Below are 14,993 nucleotides of genomic sequence, written 5' to 3'. Positions count from 1 at the left end.
GTGGGAGAGCAATAGATTAAGGACCTGTCACTCGAAGGATTAACCCAGGGGGTCATAATCATTCTTGCAGAACAATAGATTAAGGACTTGGCAATCAAAGGAGGACAATAAGTTTGCCCCTGAACGTATACTTGCCCCTGATGTAGGACATACGCACTAACAAAGTGTACCGATGCCGCCTACTGGAATTTTAGCTACATTCCGTTAGTTCTGAAGGAGACATTTATCCACATATGAGTAAAACGGTAGATCATGGAGCTCATGTATAACAAAATGGTTGAAATATCTGTAAGGACCACGTGTGGCAGCAATTATTCGGAGGTTTCAAGGTATGGTTGAGCACAGTAGGACATATTGCGAGTACCGGTCCTATCAGAAGGAGACTCTCGGTTTGCTTCAACTCCCACGCAAACAACGACACTGAGCAGGCGCACCAGGTCAAGGAGAGTGAAATACCTTGACTGTGTGAGGGCGTAATAAGACAAAGTTTCAGTGTATGTAGTGACAAAGACGCGTGACTGTCTCCACGTGGCCGGCCGCGGTGGCCGAGCGGTTCTAGGCGCTTCAGTCTGGAACCGCGCGACTGCTACGTTCGCAGGTTCGAATCCTATCTCGGACATGGATGTGTGTGATGTCCTTAGGTTAGTTAGGTTTAAGTAGTTCTAAGTTCTACGGGACTGATGACCTTAGATGTTAAGTCCCATAGTGCTCAGAGCCATTTTCTTGTCACCACGTGAGCTACATCGAGGAAGCCTCTTGCCAAAAGATCATCTCCATTTGTAACGGCGTCAGTGTGCAGTCATATATATCTTATCATGTCGTACTAAATTATCACTGGGAAAAGACGCAGTGTGAGCTGTATCCCGAATACGCACAAGTCAGGGAAAGATGCCACGCGCAATGAAGTATGCAAGGGGCAATTACAAAAGTAAACAGAAAGGGGTGTCATAGTTGAGCGTGTGTAAGTTTATACGGGCATGAAGTATGTAAATGATTGGTATGAGGCTTGTGAGAGGCCCAATATGGGCAACCCTCCACAGGTGCAGAGGCTTGTAAGCCGAGAACTATTTACCAAGCACGATGCAGTACGACACAAGAGCAATAAAGGAATTTCCACTAGGAATTAGGCACAAGCAGCTGTTAAGTGACACTTATTAGTGTGTTGTAAGCGCCTGCTTGCGATGTAATAAAAAATAATCAAGTCACATGCAAAGTTTAAGAAAGTTATATTTAAACTGATTATACACATATACGAGGCAATGACATCTTACGATATATAAAGTTACAATTGTTGTTTAAATGATGAATTCTATGCGACTATTCTTCCTGGCAAATTGTTTAATTACATCGTCAATAGGACAATCAATGTCAGTATGAGTGTTCAACAGAGCTAAGCCATTAAGACGATCCTCCTTCATTGTCGACCTCGGCCATGTCTTTGAACGCCGCAGTGTTGAAAAACTTCTTTCTACTGTAGCAATAGATGCAGATAGACAAGCAAATATTTTGTACAGCATGTGCAAAGTAGGATAGTCAGATCTAGGAGAAACAGACAACGCTTGCATAATAGAATCACGATCATTAAGGGCGTAGATGCTCGTTTGCTTGTATTAAAAAATCTCTCCCATTAGTCTCTTTTTAATCACAAAGAGTGATTCATCTTCAAAGAACGGTAGTCCAGTTAAGTACTGATTCAATTTACGTGCCAGAGCATTGCCGTTGTGTTTCAGCAGTTGTGAGGGCAAAACTATGTTGAATTTTAAATGATAAATATTTTCTTCAGCAAAACGTTCTCTCATGTCAACAGTAACATGGTCCAGTGTTGAAATAAAAACTGCTCTTTTCCAATATGTCGTAGCATCACCATTGTGATCGCAGTTTCCCCTATGTCTTTGTCTGCCTGTAAGACTCTCCTGAGGTTCATCGACAATGTTTCCACTACAATCACTGTCTTTATGGATGTAAACGAAACCCAAAAATCTTTCGTGTCATTTGCCGTCACCATCAACATATCTTGCAGCTAAACTCAGTTGGCTGATGTGAGCTATGTCCATAGTCTCATCGAAGATTATGCTGTAATAACGAGAATCTTTGGTTTCCTCCAGTATTCTCGATAACATCACTGTTTTGCAGCATGAAATAAGTTCGTTACACGTTGTTTTACTTATGTAAGTGGCGTTCGCTTTAGTGGTCTGATGTTTTAGTTGCAAGTCTCCAGAGTCAATTCTAAATTTTAGAAGAGCTCTAAAATCTCCCTCTTTGCTCACTACACTTTCTCGACCATTTTCGTTTTCTAATACGCAGAGGAATATTTTGCTTTCCATGAAATACGATTGTCTTTATTATAGGTACAAGATGGTTTCTGTTTTCCCTAATGCTTTCCATTCTCTGTCTTGACAACTGATTTATCACCTCATGTTCACGATTGTCTCATGTCGTTAAAAATAATTTCACTACATACACTGAATCTTTCTGTCTTATTACACCCTCACACAGTGAAGGTATTACACTTTCCTTGGTCTTGTGCGCCTCCTCAGTGTCGTTATTTGCGTGAGAGTTGAAGAAAACAGGTAAGCTTCTTCCGATAGGAGCGGTACTCGCAACGAGTCCTACTATGCTTAAACATAATTTGAAGCGAAACTTCCTGACAGATTAAAACTGTGTGCCGGACCGCGACTCGAACTCGTGACCTTTGCCTTTCGCGGGCAAGTGCTCTACCAACTGAGCTACCCAAGCACGACTCACGCCCTGTCCTCACAGCTTCACTTCTGCCAGTACCTCGTCTCCCACCTTCCAAACCTTACAGAAGCTCTCCTGCGAACCTTGCAGAACTAGCACTCCTGTGTCCTTGCCATGGAGATAATTTGAAACCTCCGAATAATTGCTGCCTCACGCGTCCCCAGTACACATGGTCCTTAAAGATATTTCAACCATTTTGTTATACATGAGCTCCATGCACTACCATTTTACTCATGCGTGGGTAAAACATCTCCTTCAGATCTGTCTAACAGTATGTAGCTAAAACGCCATTTGGCTTTGCCTTTACTAGGCATCTACCTATACTACTATGCTGTTTGGATCATTTGTCAGTCATTTCCCGTGTCCTTACCATGACAATTATGATTGCTTACCTATTCATAGTACACTCAACAGCAACATATACATACTACGACACAACTTCAGTAACAGATTATCGCACTTTTATCGGTGTGGACTCACGGAACAGACCGAATGAGCTTTATTGTCATGCCATTCACTGTTCTCATCATCTTGGAAAGTCCTTTGTTAGTCTATAACAGTTTACTGATTCCTTCTTCTAAGCCCCTTTTACTGGGTTAAAAAATCAATTTCTTATCTCATGAATCTATTTGTATCCGAAGTTTCTCATTTTGGGAGGTTAACGCTTTGTTAACTTCTAACATTTCGATTAACTTCTCCTCTAATTGCAACACCCCTACACTGCATAACGACATCGTTCTGCATTTGCTGAACTGATAATGTAGTCGCGCCCTACCTGCTGTTCTTTTTATCTGATCCAGTTATCCCTGGCGTATGTTCTTCAGAAAGTGCAATCTGCTGTTCAGTTCGCCGAAGCCAGCCTGCCTCCACCGACTACGCGTTACGCCTAGTTGTGAGCACCCAGGGCAGCGAGACACACGGGCCGTGGAACGAACTTGTGACGTCACACTAGGCGGCTTGTTCGTCACACTTCGCGAATGCTCGGCTCTGTTCAGGACCCACGGGAAATCAATGTTTAACTAAATAGGAAACCCTTAATTTTGTTGTGTGCTGTCAAGAACTTCCATGCACCTAAACGCGCAGTCAAGAATTATTAAGCTCGTCTGAAATAACTACACGCTCCCCGGCGGAGACGGCTCCTGGAATTCGTAAGGCCTGCAGCGTCATGTGCTGTGAAGTATGCACCACGGCCTGTGCCTCGGTGAGCACCTGAATCTGGTTTGCCCCGTAGCGAGGGAGCCGGCGTAGTGCGTGACGTCCCGGTTTGATTAGGACGCTGCAGGCTCGAGCAGATGTTCATCAAAATCCATTCTAGTTAACCTTGCGTCAACCTCACATTCTTCCATCCACCTGAATAATTCCTTACACCTCCTACATTATTTGCTTAGCGTTTGATTTGTCATTACGCATGTCACTCCCATTGGTATTGTATTTAAGACATTGTAAGCGCCCTTTTAATGGCGTTTCTTTTCAGACTGTTGATTTTCTGCGTGTGAGAGTCAGAATAAAGCACATGAACAGTGTAATAGCGACAGAGCCGCAGCACAAAGCACTCCATATGAGCGCAAGAATGCACGGAGCAGGACTCACCTGCGCTGCTACGTCACGTATCCATACGTAACGCAGAGTTATGGACAACGTTCTAGATATACCTCAAATATGTTTTCGTCAGATCTCTATAAAATGACACGCTACATGAACTTTCTATTACGTACCGATTCTCAGCTTCAACTCACCCCAGCAAGGAGGACCAAAACCGGTTCCACTAGCCTCGTATCGTTGATTTCTGATCTTTTTGCACTGAACTTGTCCCAGTCAACTTGCACGCCCCACTTCCTGATATTCACCTATGAAGGCGACCACTTATATTTACAGGCTTCTAAAGTAAGCTTATTGCATTCTTCCGAAGGAACGGTAAGTAAGTAAATCTACCGTAGTCTACCACAGACTACGATAAGTAAGTGCAGACTACGGTGGTTTTCCTAGTAGCTTCGTTCAGTTAAGGTGGTGCCTGAGCTGCCTGTACTTGGGTGTGTTGCATATCTATTAGGCGTCTCCTAATGTATGCGGTCAGTGTTTTATTAGATTCCCCTAAAAACCAGACGCGATGAACTACCTAGAAACTGAGTCAGGACATATAAAGGGCCAGGTAACCAACGGATTATTTTTGTTCTGTATAGTAATCCTACTGTCTATTACTTAAAAGTAAACAATATTTATAGCAAAACTGAAATCGTCAACATTTAATTCAGTTTACACTCGAAAATCGTTGATTTGTAATGTGAAACAGAGGGATGCTGTAGTAAAAGTAAAGAAAACAATATAAATTTATGACATAGTGCTAGAAAACGCAGTTTCCTCAACAAAAAGGTAAAATAAAAAAACTGCAAAACACAAAAACATCAAACATTGCTTCAATACTTCGCCGAACTTACATAAAATATATTTTTGTTATTTATAAACAACTTTCGCATTTATCGATGATAGCAGGAAACTCTTGTATCTGATCATGATCGAGAACGTTCTGGTGATCACATACCTTATGCGCTTCCATGTAACCAAAGTACATCTTACATACACACACACACACACACACACACACACACACACACACACACATAGAAGGGCAGAAGTTATGTGATCAACTACTTTTTATTAGTTACAAAATGCAATTTGTATTCTGTAAGGATATGAAATATACAATGGACTAACACTGAAAGATACGAGGTTCTAATATGTTTCTTTCTCTTCCACTTACGTTTCATTCCCTACGAATTCTACCAAGACTACTGGGTAATGCTATCATTTATTGCTTCATTTATATAGTGTACCAAAACTATGTAACTGTAGATCATATTCGACAATCTCTAACAGAGTTAATGCAGTTATTTTAACCGCGTCAATTCTCTTAAAGAAACTGTGTGGTCTGCGAGCCTAATAAAGACGACAACTGCCGCTGGAGAGCGCTGCGAACGCAAATCACGTTAACGATATCGCCCCGTGTCCTAACGGTGCTGGCTTTCGTGAGGTCGGATGTCCCGTCCCCGTCCATCTCAACGTTAACTGCCTCACCCCCTATGAGGACGGCTTTACGGCTTTCAGACACACTAGATGTGCAAACTGTGAATTCCAGTATTACTATCATCACTCTCTCCTGGTTGCCCGGGCAACCACCCAGAAACACGTCATCTAGCAAACCAAAGATATTGTAGTCGTTAGCAAAGAATGTCCAACACAGTACCGATCCCTTAGCACTATGGTGAACGACTGTGAGATCGCACTGTTTGTAGAGGATACTAAAACACCTCCCAGCCCTCACACTGTCGTTGCGATTCACGAGCATTGGTTTGTCGCTGTTGGCGTCTCTGTCGCGGACCTATCAAGTCACTTTGACTGACAGTGGATTATTCTTCAACAGGTCCTCCTGCGATATAGTCACAACCACTATCAAATTATCTGCCCAACTAACATAAGCACGTAACACTAGTATCAAATCGTTCCTAGTTTACGAGCATGAAGCCACATTGTTGTTGGCTCTCCCCGACAACCTGCCAGTATCGGAAATAATATCGGAGAGCGTCTTTTGAAATCCATTGAGGATTTATTAGTTCGGGAACAAGGACAGATCACTCTTCAACGTGCGAGTGTGCACACTGCCGAATGGAACTCTAAGGATTATTTTCACCGTGTAATTATCTCTTGTGCAACATCTGTCCCTTTAACGCTGATTATTGTCTGTTCTTTTATCTGCATTGCACAAGCTTTGCAAAGCGCAGCCTCTGGCAATACCTGAACAGCAGTTGTCTGGCGAGTATTATGGATTAACCATTTCGAGATATTATATCTATCAAACATGCCCCCCCCCCCCCCCTCTGTTAGGTTATGATTTAGAAATTAGGCTAAACACAACCGTCAGTTTTAAGAACGTAGGCTTCCGCGGCCGGTGTCATAGTGATTAAAATTCTTCTGGGTATTATGCCGCGTCATTGCTAAAAACTAACAACAATAATAAACTAAACCCGACTTTTCGGCCGAATTGCAATGGCCTTCCTCAGTCGTTCGGCTGAAACGTCGGTTTTAGTTTATTATTGTTGTAAGTTTTTAGCAATGACGCTGCATAATACAGAAGAATTTTAACCACTACAACCATTAGTTGTTTAGTAATTGAAATACTCTGAGGTCCCACATGTCTCGTATTATGGGAATATATGATGGAAATCTAGTAACAAGGAGTAGCAAACAGTTAATGATGTTTTAATAATGTATGAGATCTAAATACAAGAGCAATTTGTAATATATCAATTAAAGGCAAAGGTCCCGAGTTCGAGTCTTGGTCGGGCACACAGTTTTAATTTGCCAGGAAGTTTCATATCAGCGCACACTCCCCTGCAGAGTGAAAATCTCATTCTGAATATATCAATTATTTCAAAAGGGAGTTTTGCCATACGTTGGTACTGATTGTGATACAACCACTCTTTGATCATTCACTGTAAACTACGAGCAGTTTGTGCCACTATTATCTGCAAAAGTTTGGCTTTTATACTGACATACTCGTACACTACTTCACTGATGTGCCCCGCCCCCCCTAACTGAGTGTTGCAGTCTCCTGTGAGGCCTGTTCGTTGCACCTGCCGACTCTTTCTCGGCAGCAAGAGCGCCCTTGCTCTTGACCACAATCCTCGTCCGCCTCCAGTAGCTGAGTGGTCAGCGCGACAGGATGTCAATCCTAAGGGCCCGGGTTCGATTCCCGGCCGGGTCGGAGACTTTCTCCGCTCAGGGACTGGGTGTTGTGTTGTCCTAATCATCTTCATTTCATCCCCATCGACGGGCAAGTCGACGAAGTGGCGTGAAATCGAAAGACTTGCACCCAGAGAACGGTCTACCGGACGGGAGGCCCTAGTCACATGACATTTACATTTACCACAATCTCCCATCACTGCGCCCAGGCACTGCACAGCCTTCTCTCGGCCGTCGCCCAGCCAACACCTTCGCCTGGCCAGCTGACGACACCCTTTGCCTGCGCTCGCGCCGCCCCACTGGCTGCATGCGCCGTCACCATCATGGCGCCGCCTTCGCTGCGACAGCAACGCATCAGCCCACAACGAAGAGCCACTTTTTCTTTAAAAGTCGTCGAAATCGAGTGGCCTGAGGCTCCTGTATGAAATTTGTATAATATCGCTGTTAGTGAAGTTTGTAAATGAAAACAATGTAATCCGTGCCTCTCTTATCATTTTTTTGAGAGTTATTTTTTTTAATTCGTTATTTCCCGCACTAAATTAAGTCCGCTTACTAAATATCGGACAAACATCCAAGGGAGCCCATCACTCTGATACCTATTTCACTTCTTAACTTCAAGTTTACACCTGTAACCAGGGTCCTAAGCAAGGGGGAGGTGATGCGCGAAGTGAGCATTTTATGTGGCGACCGAAAGATAAAGGGACAGAGAAATGTAGATAGCGATATACTTCAATGAATATTAAATCTGAAATGTTAAAGTTGGAATGAATGTTACGTAGATGTTAAGTTAAATGTTAATGTTAATGTACAAAGAAGTTTTCCCCCTTAATTAAAAATGACTTTAAATGGATCTAAGCTTTCAGGGTTCTCTAGATATGCCAATGTTTTATAAGTTTACTTGTGTCATGTAGGTTCGTTGAGCCGCCGTAATGATCAAATGGTAGTGGTACGAAGCTGTAGTCTCCGCACTCCGCACCGCTGCTGTTGCAAGCCGCTCTCCTGAAAGGCTTATACACGTTCATTTTTCGCGTACACTCGTAGTACACTCTGGGATGTGTGAATGTAGTCGTCTCAGTTGGTAAAATACAGTTCCAAAGCAAATATGGCCTTTCGCGACGGAACAGGACTGCCTGCAAGCTCAAACTAATTCTCACAATGCCGCAGAGACGAATATCTAATCGCGCGTGTATGTAAACTCGGTGCACAAATTTCCAAAGTTGTTAAAATGATGAAATTGTTCAAAATTGAAATGGCTCCAAGCACTATGGATTCAAAATGGTTCAAATGGCTCTGAGCACTATGGGACTTAACAACTGAGGTCATCAGTCCCCTAGACAGAACTACTTAAGCCTAACTAACCTAAGGACATCACAGACATCCATGTCCGAGGCAGGATTCGAACCTGCGACCTTAGCAGCAGCACGGTTCCGGACTGAAACGCCTAGAACCGCCCGGCCACAGCGGCCGGCTGAAATTGCTCACCTTGGACTAAATATTTATTCATACGATAGTTCTCTTTAACGAAACTATTATTTCTATTCACTCAACATTACGCCTCAACGTTAAAATAAACTTAATTCTCTAAGTAATTCCGTAACGACCGAGCGAGGTGGCGCACTGGTTAGCACACTGGATTCGCATTCGGGAGGACGACAATTCAAGCCCGTGTCCGGCAATCCTGATTTAGGTTTTCCGTGAATTCTCCAAACGCTTCAGGCAAATGCCGGAGGGTTCCTTTGAAAGGGCACGGCCGACTTCCTTCCCCATCCTTTCCTAATCCGATGACCTCGCTGTTTGGTCCCCTCCCACAAATCAACCTCCCTAATTCCGTAACCGGTGCCGTGCAATAATACAATTATATCCGCTCCGACAAAACATCTTCCCACTTCAGTATCTCAAGCCATAGTAAAATGTATTAATCCAGTGTCAAGGATGCTGTACCAGCAAAGAGTAGTATCGCCTACACCGAGTTTATTAACGCATTCATTTTCTTTCGTTGCAGCAAATACGTTAATTATCAAACGCGCATAACGCAGATTTCGTTGAACTGCAGTCTGCGCCTTTAAACACCGTCAGCAAAGCTGATGTACACAATCTGTCTCAAAATTATCACAAGTCTAATCTCTTAAGTCGATTTGCGTCATTACAAGCAGACAGACTGAAAGATTGATACAGGGTCAGTGGACAATTTTTTCCGGAATTTTATTTTGTTTCATTTCGTTGTGTAAAATTTCGTCTTGTGTGAGAATTGTGGCTCGGCCTGTGTCGCTGCGGCACCGGATGCTGCCAGATACACACCGGCCGACTATCGGTTCACGTGGGCGGCATTCCCATAGCGGACACTGCTGACAGGGGACGCTATTATGCGAGAATTGCTGACCGAGGGACGCGCAAAGTGCACCTAAATGGGTTGGAAATGGTCACGTGGGGATGCAGAGTGGCTGACGTGAGTGCCCCGGTACCACTGGCTCGGTCTCTTGCCGGCCAGCTGTCCTCCTGACCACACCTTTCCCCGGCTGCTGCCTTTTTTCGGGCAATGTGCTCCTTACTCTGGCTCCGGCAGCTCTATGTAGCCGCCGAGTTCAACACATCCCTGCCCCTCATAAAATAGGTTTGGAACCAATAAAACAGCTCTTTTCAACCCGCAAACCGTATGATTCTAAATTTCTGTGGAAATTATTCTGACACACTGGAAGCCCACTTTCTGCTACCATCCAACCACGGACTTACCGAGTACGGTACATCATTGGTCGGCACATAGTTCAGGAGATATGACGTCGTAAACACTGAAATGCGTGAAAAGGAGCCGTGTCATCCGTAACATTTTAATTTATTATTTATTTATCACCTCCTTTATCCATGGAGAAGAAATAAAAACTTTGAGGTTCGCCGATGACATTGTAATTCTGTCAGAGACAGCAAAGGACTTGGAAGAGCAATTGAACGGAATGGACAGTGTTTTGAAAGGAGGATACAAGATGAACATCAACAAAAGCAAAACGTGGATAATGGAATGTAGTCGAATTAAGTCGGGTGATTCTGAGGGAATTGGATTAGGAAATGGGACACTTAAAGTAGTAATGGAGTATTGCTATTTAGGGAGAAAAATGACTGATGATGGTCGAAGTAGAGAGGTATAAAATGTAGACTGGCAATGGCAAGGAAAGCGTTTCTGAAGAAGAGAAATTTGTTAACATCGAGTATAGATTTAAGTGTCAGGAAGTCGTTTCTGAAAGTATTTTTATGGAGTGTAGCCACGTATGGAAGTGAAACGCGGACGACAAATAGTTTAAAAATGTTCAAATGTGTGTGAACTGTTATGGGAATTAACTGCTAAGGCCATCAGTCCCTAAGCTTACACACTATTTAGCCTAAATCATCCTAAGGACAAACACATACACCCATGCCCGAGGGAGGACTCGAACCTCCGCCGGGACCAGCCGCACTGTCCATGACTGCAGGGCCTGAGACCGTTCGGCTAATCCCGCGCGGCGGACGATAAATACACTCCTGGAAATTGAAATAAGAACACCGTGAATTCATTGTCCCAGCAAGGGGAAACTTTATTGACACATTCCTGGGGTCAGATACATCACATGATCACACTGACAGAACCACAGGCACATACACACAGGCAACAGAGCATGCACAATGTCGGCACTAGTACAGTGTATATCCACCTTTCGCAGCAATGCAGGCTGCTATTCTCCCATGGAGACGATCGTAGAGATGCTGGATGTAGTCCTGTGGAATGGCTTGCCATGCCATTTCCACCTGGCGCCTCAGTTGGACCAGCGTTCGTGCTGGACGTGCAGACCGCGTGAGACGACGCTTCATCCAGTCCCAAACATGCTCAATGGGGGACAGATCCGGAGATCTTGCTGGCCAGGGTAGTTGACTTACACCTTCTAGAGCACGTTGGGTGGCACGGGATACATGCGGACGTGCATTGTCCTGTTGGAACAGCAAGTTCCCTTGCCGGTCTAGGAATGGTAGAACGATGGGTTCGATGACGGTTTGGATGTACCGTGCACTATTCAGTGTCCCCTCGACGATCACCAGTGGTGTACGGCCAGTGTAGGAGATCGCTCCCCACACCATGATGCCGGGTGTTGGCCCTGTGTGCCTCGATCGTATGCAGTCCTGATTGTAGCGCTCACCTGCACGGCGCCAAACACGCATACGACCATCATTGGCACCAAGGCAGAAGCGACTCTCATCGCTGAAGACGACACGTCTCCATTCGTCCCTCCATTCACGCCTGTCGCGACACCACTGGAGGCGGGCTGCACGATGTTGGGGCGTGAGCGGAAGACGGCCTAACGGTGTGCGGGACCGTAGCCCAGCTTCATGGAGACGGTTGCGAATGGTCCTCGCCGATACCTCAGGAGCAACAGTGTCCCTTATTTGCTGGGAAGTGGCGGTGCGGTCCCCTACGGCACTGCGTAGGATCCTACGGTCTTGGCGTGCATCCGTGCGTCGCTGCGGTCCGGTCCCAGGTCGACGGGCACGTGCACCTTCCGCCGACCACTGGCGACAACATCGATGTACTGTGGAGACCTCACGCCCCACGTGTTGAGCAATTCGGCGGTACGTCCACCCGGCCTCCCGCATGCCCACTATACGCCCTCGCTCAACGTCCGTCAACTGCACATACGGTTCACGTCCACGCTGTCGCGGCATGCTACCAGTGTTAAAGACTGCGATGGAGCTCCGTATGCCACGGCAAACTGGCTGACACTGACGGCGGCGGTGCACAAATGCTGCGCAGCTAGCGCCATTCGACGGCCAACACCGCGGTTCCTGGTGTGTCCGCTGTGCCGTGCGTGTGATCATTGCTTGTACAGCCCTCTCGCAGTGTCCGGAGCAAGTATGGTGGGTCTGACACACCGGTGTCAATGTGTTCTTTTTTCCATTTCCAGGAGTGTATAAATACTGCAGTGGTTTTGTTCGTCCAGGTCATTAATTTAAAGAATCGGAAAATTATGTCTATAATACATGCGGTTGAAGCAGCAGAAACTTAAATTATCTGTTGTTCTACTTCATTCTTAAATGCTGCTGAAACACTATGTTTTAAAAGTGCTTAAGCAGGGCGAACTTTCATTTTACAGTAATGCCGTGTTCTTATTTGATTTTCTCCTACGACCCAAGTAATGTCCGTTTTTCTCCATTGCCAAAATCAAACAGCTTTGCAACAGGCTCCGTGAAGATCTTAGGAAGTAGGAAATTACTGTCTTCGACGACTTGTTTGGGAAAAATAATGGTTCACGTTTTGTGTGCAGTGTCACAGATGAAGCTGTAGCGGCAGCTTTTCTTCTGTGAGAAGACTGTGAGAGGTACTTCTCATCTTGATATTTTGTAGTTGTGGTTGTGGTTTTTGTAGTTGTGGTTGTGGTTGTTCCCACAAATGCTTTCTCAGATCCTTCAGAATAAGAGCTACATCTGGGATGAAATAGAGTTTTGTAACACCATTCTCGTGCGTCATTTGAAATTGATTATATGTGAAATGAAGCTAATAAATGAAAACAGGTATTAAAATGTAATATGATACGGAATTCAAAGCTCTTACATAACTGTATAACGAATAAAGTAGACTAAAGAAGTCCGTAGTTTTAAGCGAAGTGGACGGGAAGGAAAAAGAAAGAAAGAACTTGCTTGGAAGGAGGATCGACTCGTAAACCTTGCATTTGTAGTCCAGCAAGATGCACATTATTCTAACGGTGATAAAGTACTGTAGACACTAAAAAATGAAATATATAAGGTGGTCTTTAAGTAATTACAGTGATACAAATGTTTATTTATTTCAGATAGCCTAGAAAACTCGTATAGAACTGTATCTTTGCCTTCAATTTGATGCAGTCGTATTTTGCATCTTTCCGCAATCCTCTGACTCTGTGGAATTCGAAGACATCTGCTACCAGCCTCTGCCCTCGAATAGCGGTTTAATGCACAACACTCACGGCATTCTTACCCACAGCGAAGTTGCCACGTTTTGTTAGTCTCTTAATTTCATGGAAAATGGATCTGTTTGTTTCACACGCCCCTTGTTACTGAGGTAACAACTAATTAGATCAACTCTCCCACTTAATCTCATGTACTACTTGGCTCCAAAATGGCTGCCCTGTACCCACTGCTGATATTCAGCGACAAAGCAGCCTTCCATTTATCTATAAAGGTTAATCGCCACAATGTGAGATTATGGGGCATTGACCATCCTCATGAAATTGTAGGCATGAGCGAAATTCACCGATGGTTCCCTTTTTGTGTGCAGTGTCACATATGAAGCTGCAGGGGGCGCTTTTCTTCTGTGATAAGACTGTGATAGGTACCTCTCATCTTGGTATGTTGTAGTTGTGGTTGTTCCCACAAATGACTGCTTATTCCGAGAATTTCATCGTCCAAGAAGACGGGTCACCCCTTCGTTGGAGCATCGATGTTCGACCCTACCTAAACGACGAACTTCCTCATCGATGGATTGAGCGTAGTGGTGAAGATGATGTGTCTCTGTTCTCTTGGCCACCCAGTTCACCTTGTGACTTTTTCCATTGGTGGAGCATGAAATACCGTGTTTACGTACCCCCACACTGGGTCAACTCAGAGAATGCATCACTGCTGCAGTGATGACCACTGACGGGATGTTGTTACATAAGCTATGGAACGAACTTGTGTCATGTGATCAGAAGGGCACTAGTAGAACATTTGTGGAGCGCAAAACGTCAAATTGCTGAATCTACAGTTTTATTCATGCATCAATCATATTTGAAAATCCAGTAGTATGGAAAATACAGAGCTCTGAAAACGAATTAACCATTTGTAGTAGACCTGTAGATCAACCGCGTGCATTCAACAGGGAGGTCTGCAAATCTCAATTCTGTGCAGTAAACATGGAATGCATTGAGGAAACGGGTTTTAGCCCATCAGAGCCATCAAGGAATGTAAGACATTTCCATGTACATCAGAAGACTACTCTTCAATTAACATTTAATCGTTTGGCATGGGGTACTCAGAAGCACTTTCAGACTCTTTCTCGACAGTTTGGTAAGCACCTGGGAAACATGAACATCTAAAGTTTTCTGGACGAGATCTGACTCCTCTTATTTTACTACGATCATCATTAATCTCTATGTAGGTGGAAGTCAACAAAATATTCTCGCGTTACGAGAAGAAAGTTGGTGATTATAATTTCGTGAAGAGATTCGCCGCGACGAAAAAGTCTTTGTTTTAACGACTGCCATCCGCTCGCGAAATATATGCGTGACACTCTCACAAAATGAGCTGCCCTTCTTTCGACTTTTCGATGTTGTTTCGAGCACTTTCCCCATTAATTTTTCTGGGTAATGGTCACAGTTTAACATGTTCGGAATTGTAATGCCTAGGTAATTATCTGTATTGACAAACTTTAATTTTGTGCGATTTATCACGTAATTGAAATTTTATCGATTTTTTGTTACTCGTGCACACTTTCCGTTATTCAGATTACACAGATATTGTGTCTAAATCATGTTACAATTCGTTTT

The sequence above is a fragment of the Schistocerca piceifrons genome, chromosome 1 (genome assembly GCF_021461385.2).
Source record: "Schistocerca piceifrons isolate TAMUIC-IGC-003096 chromosome 1, iqSchPice1.1, whole genome shotgun sequence".
In the NCBI taxonomy this organism is placed as follows: Eukaryota; Metazoa; Arthropoda; class Insecta; order Orthoptera; family Acrididae; genus Schistocerca; species Schistocerca piceifrons.
The sequence above is the reverse complement of the archived record's forward strand: the minus strand, read 5'-3'. Positions refer to the sequence as shown.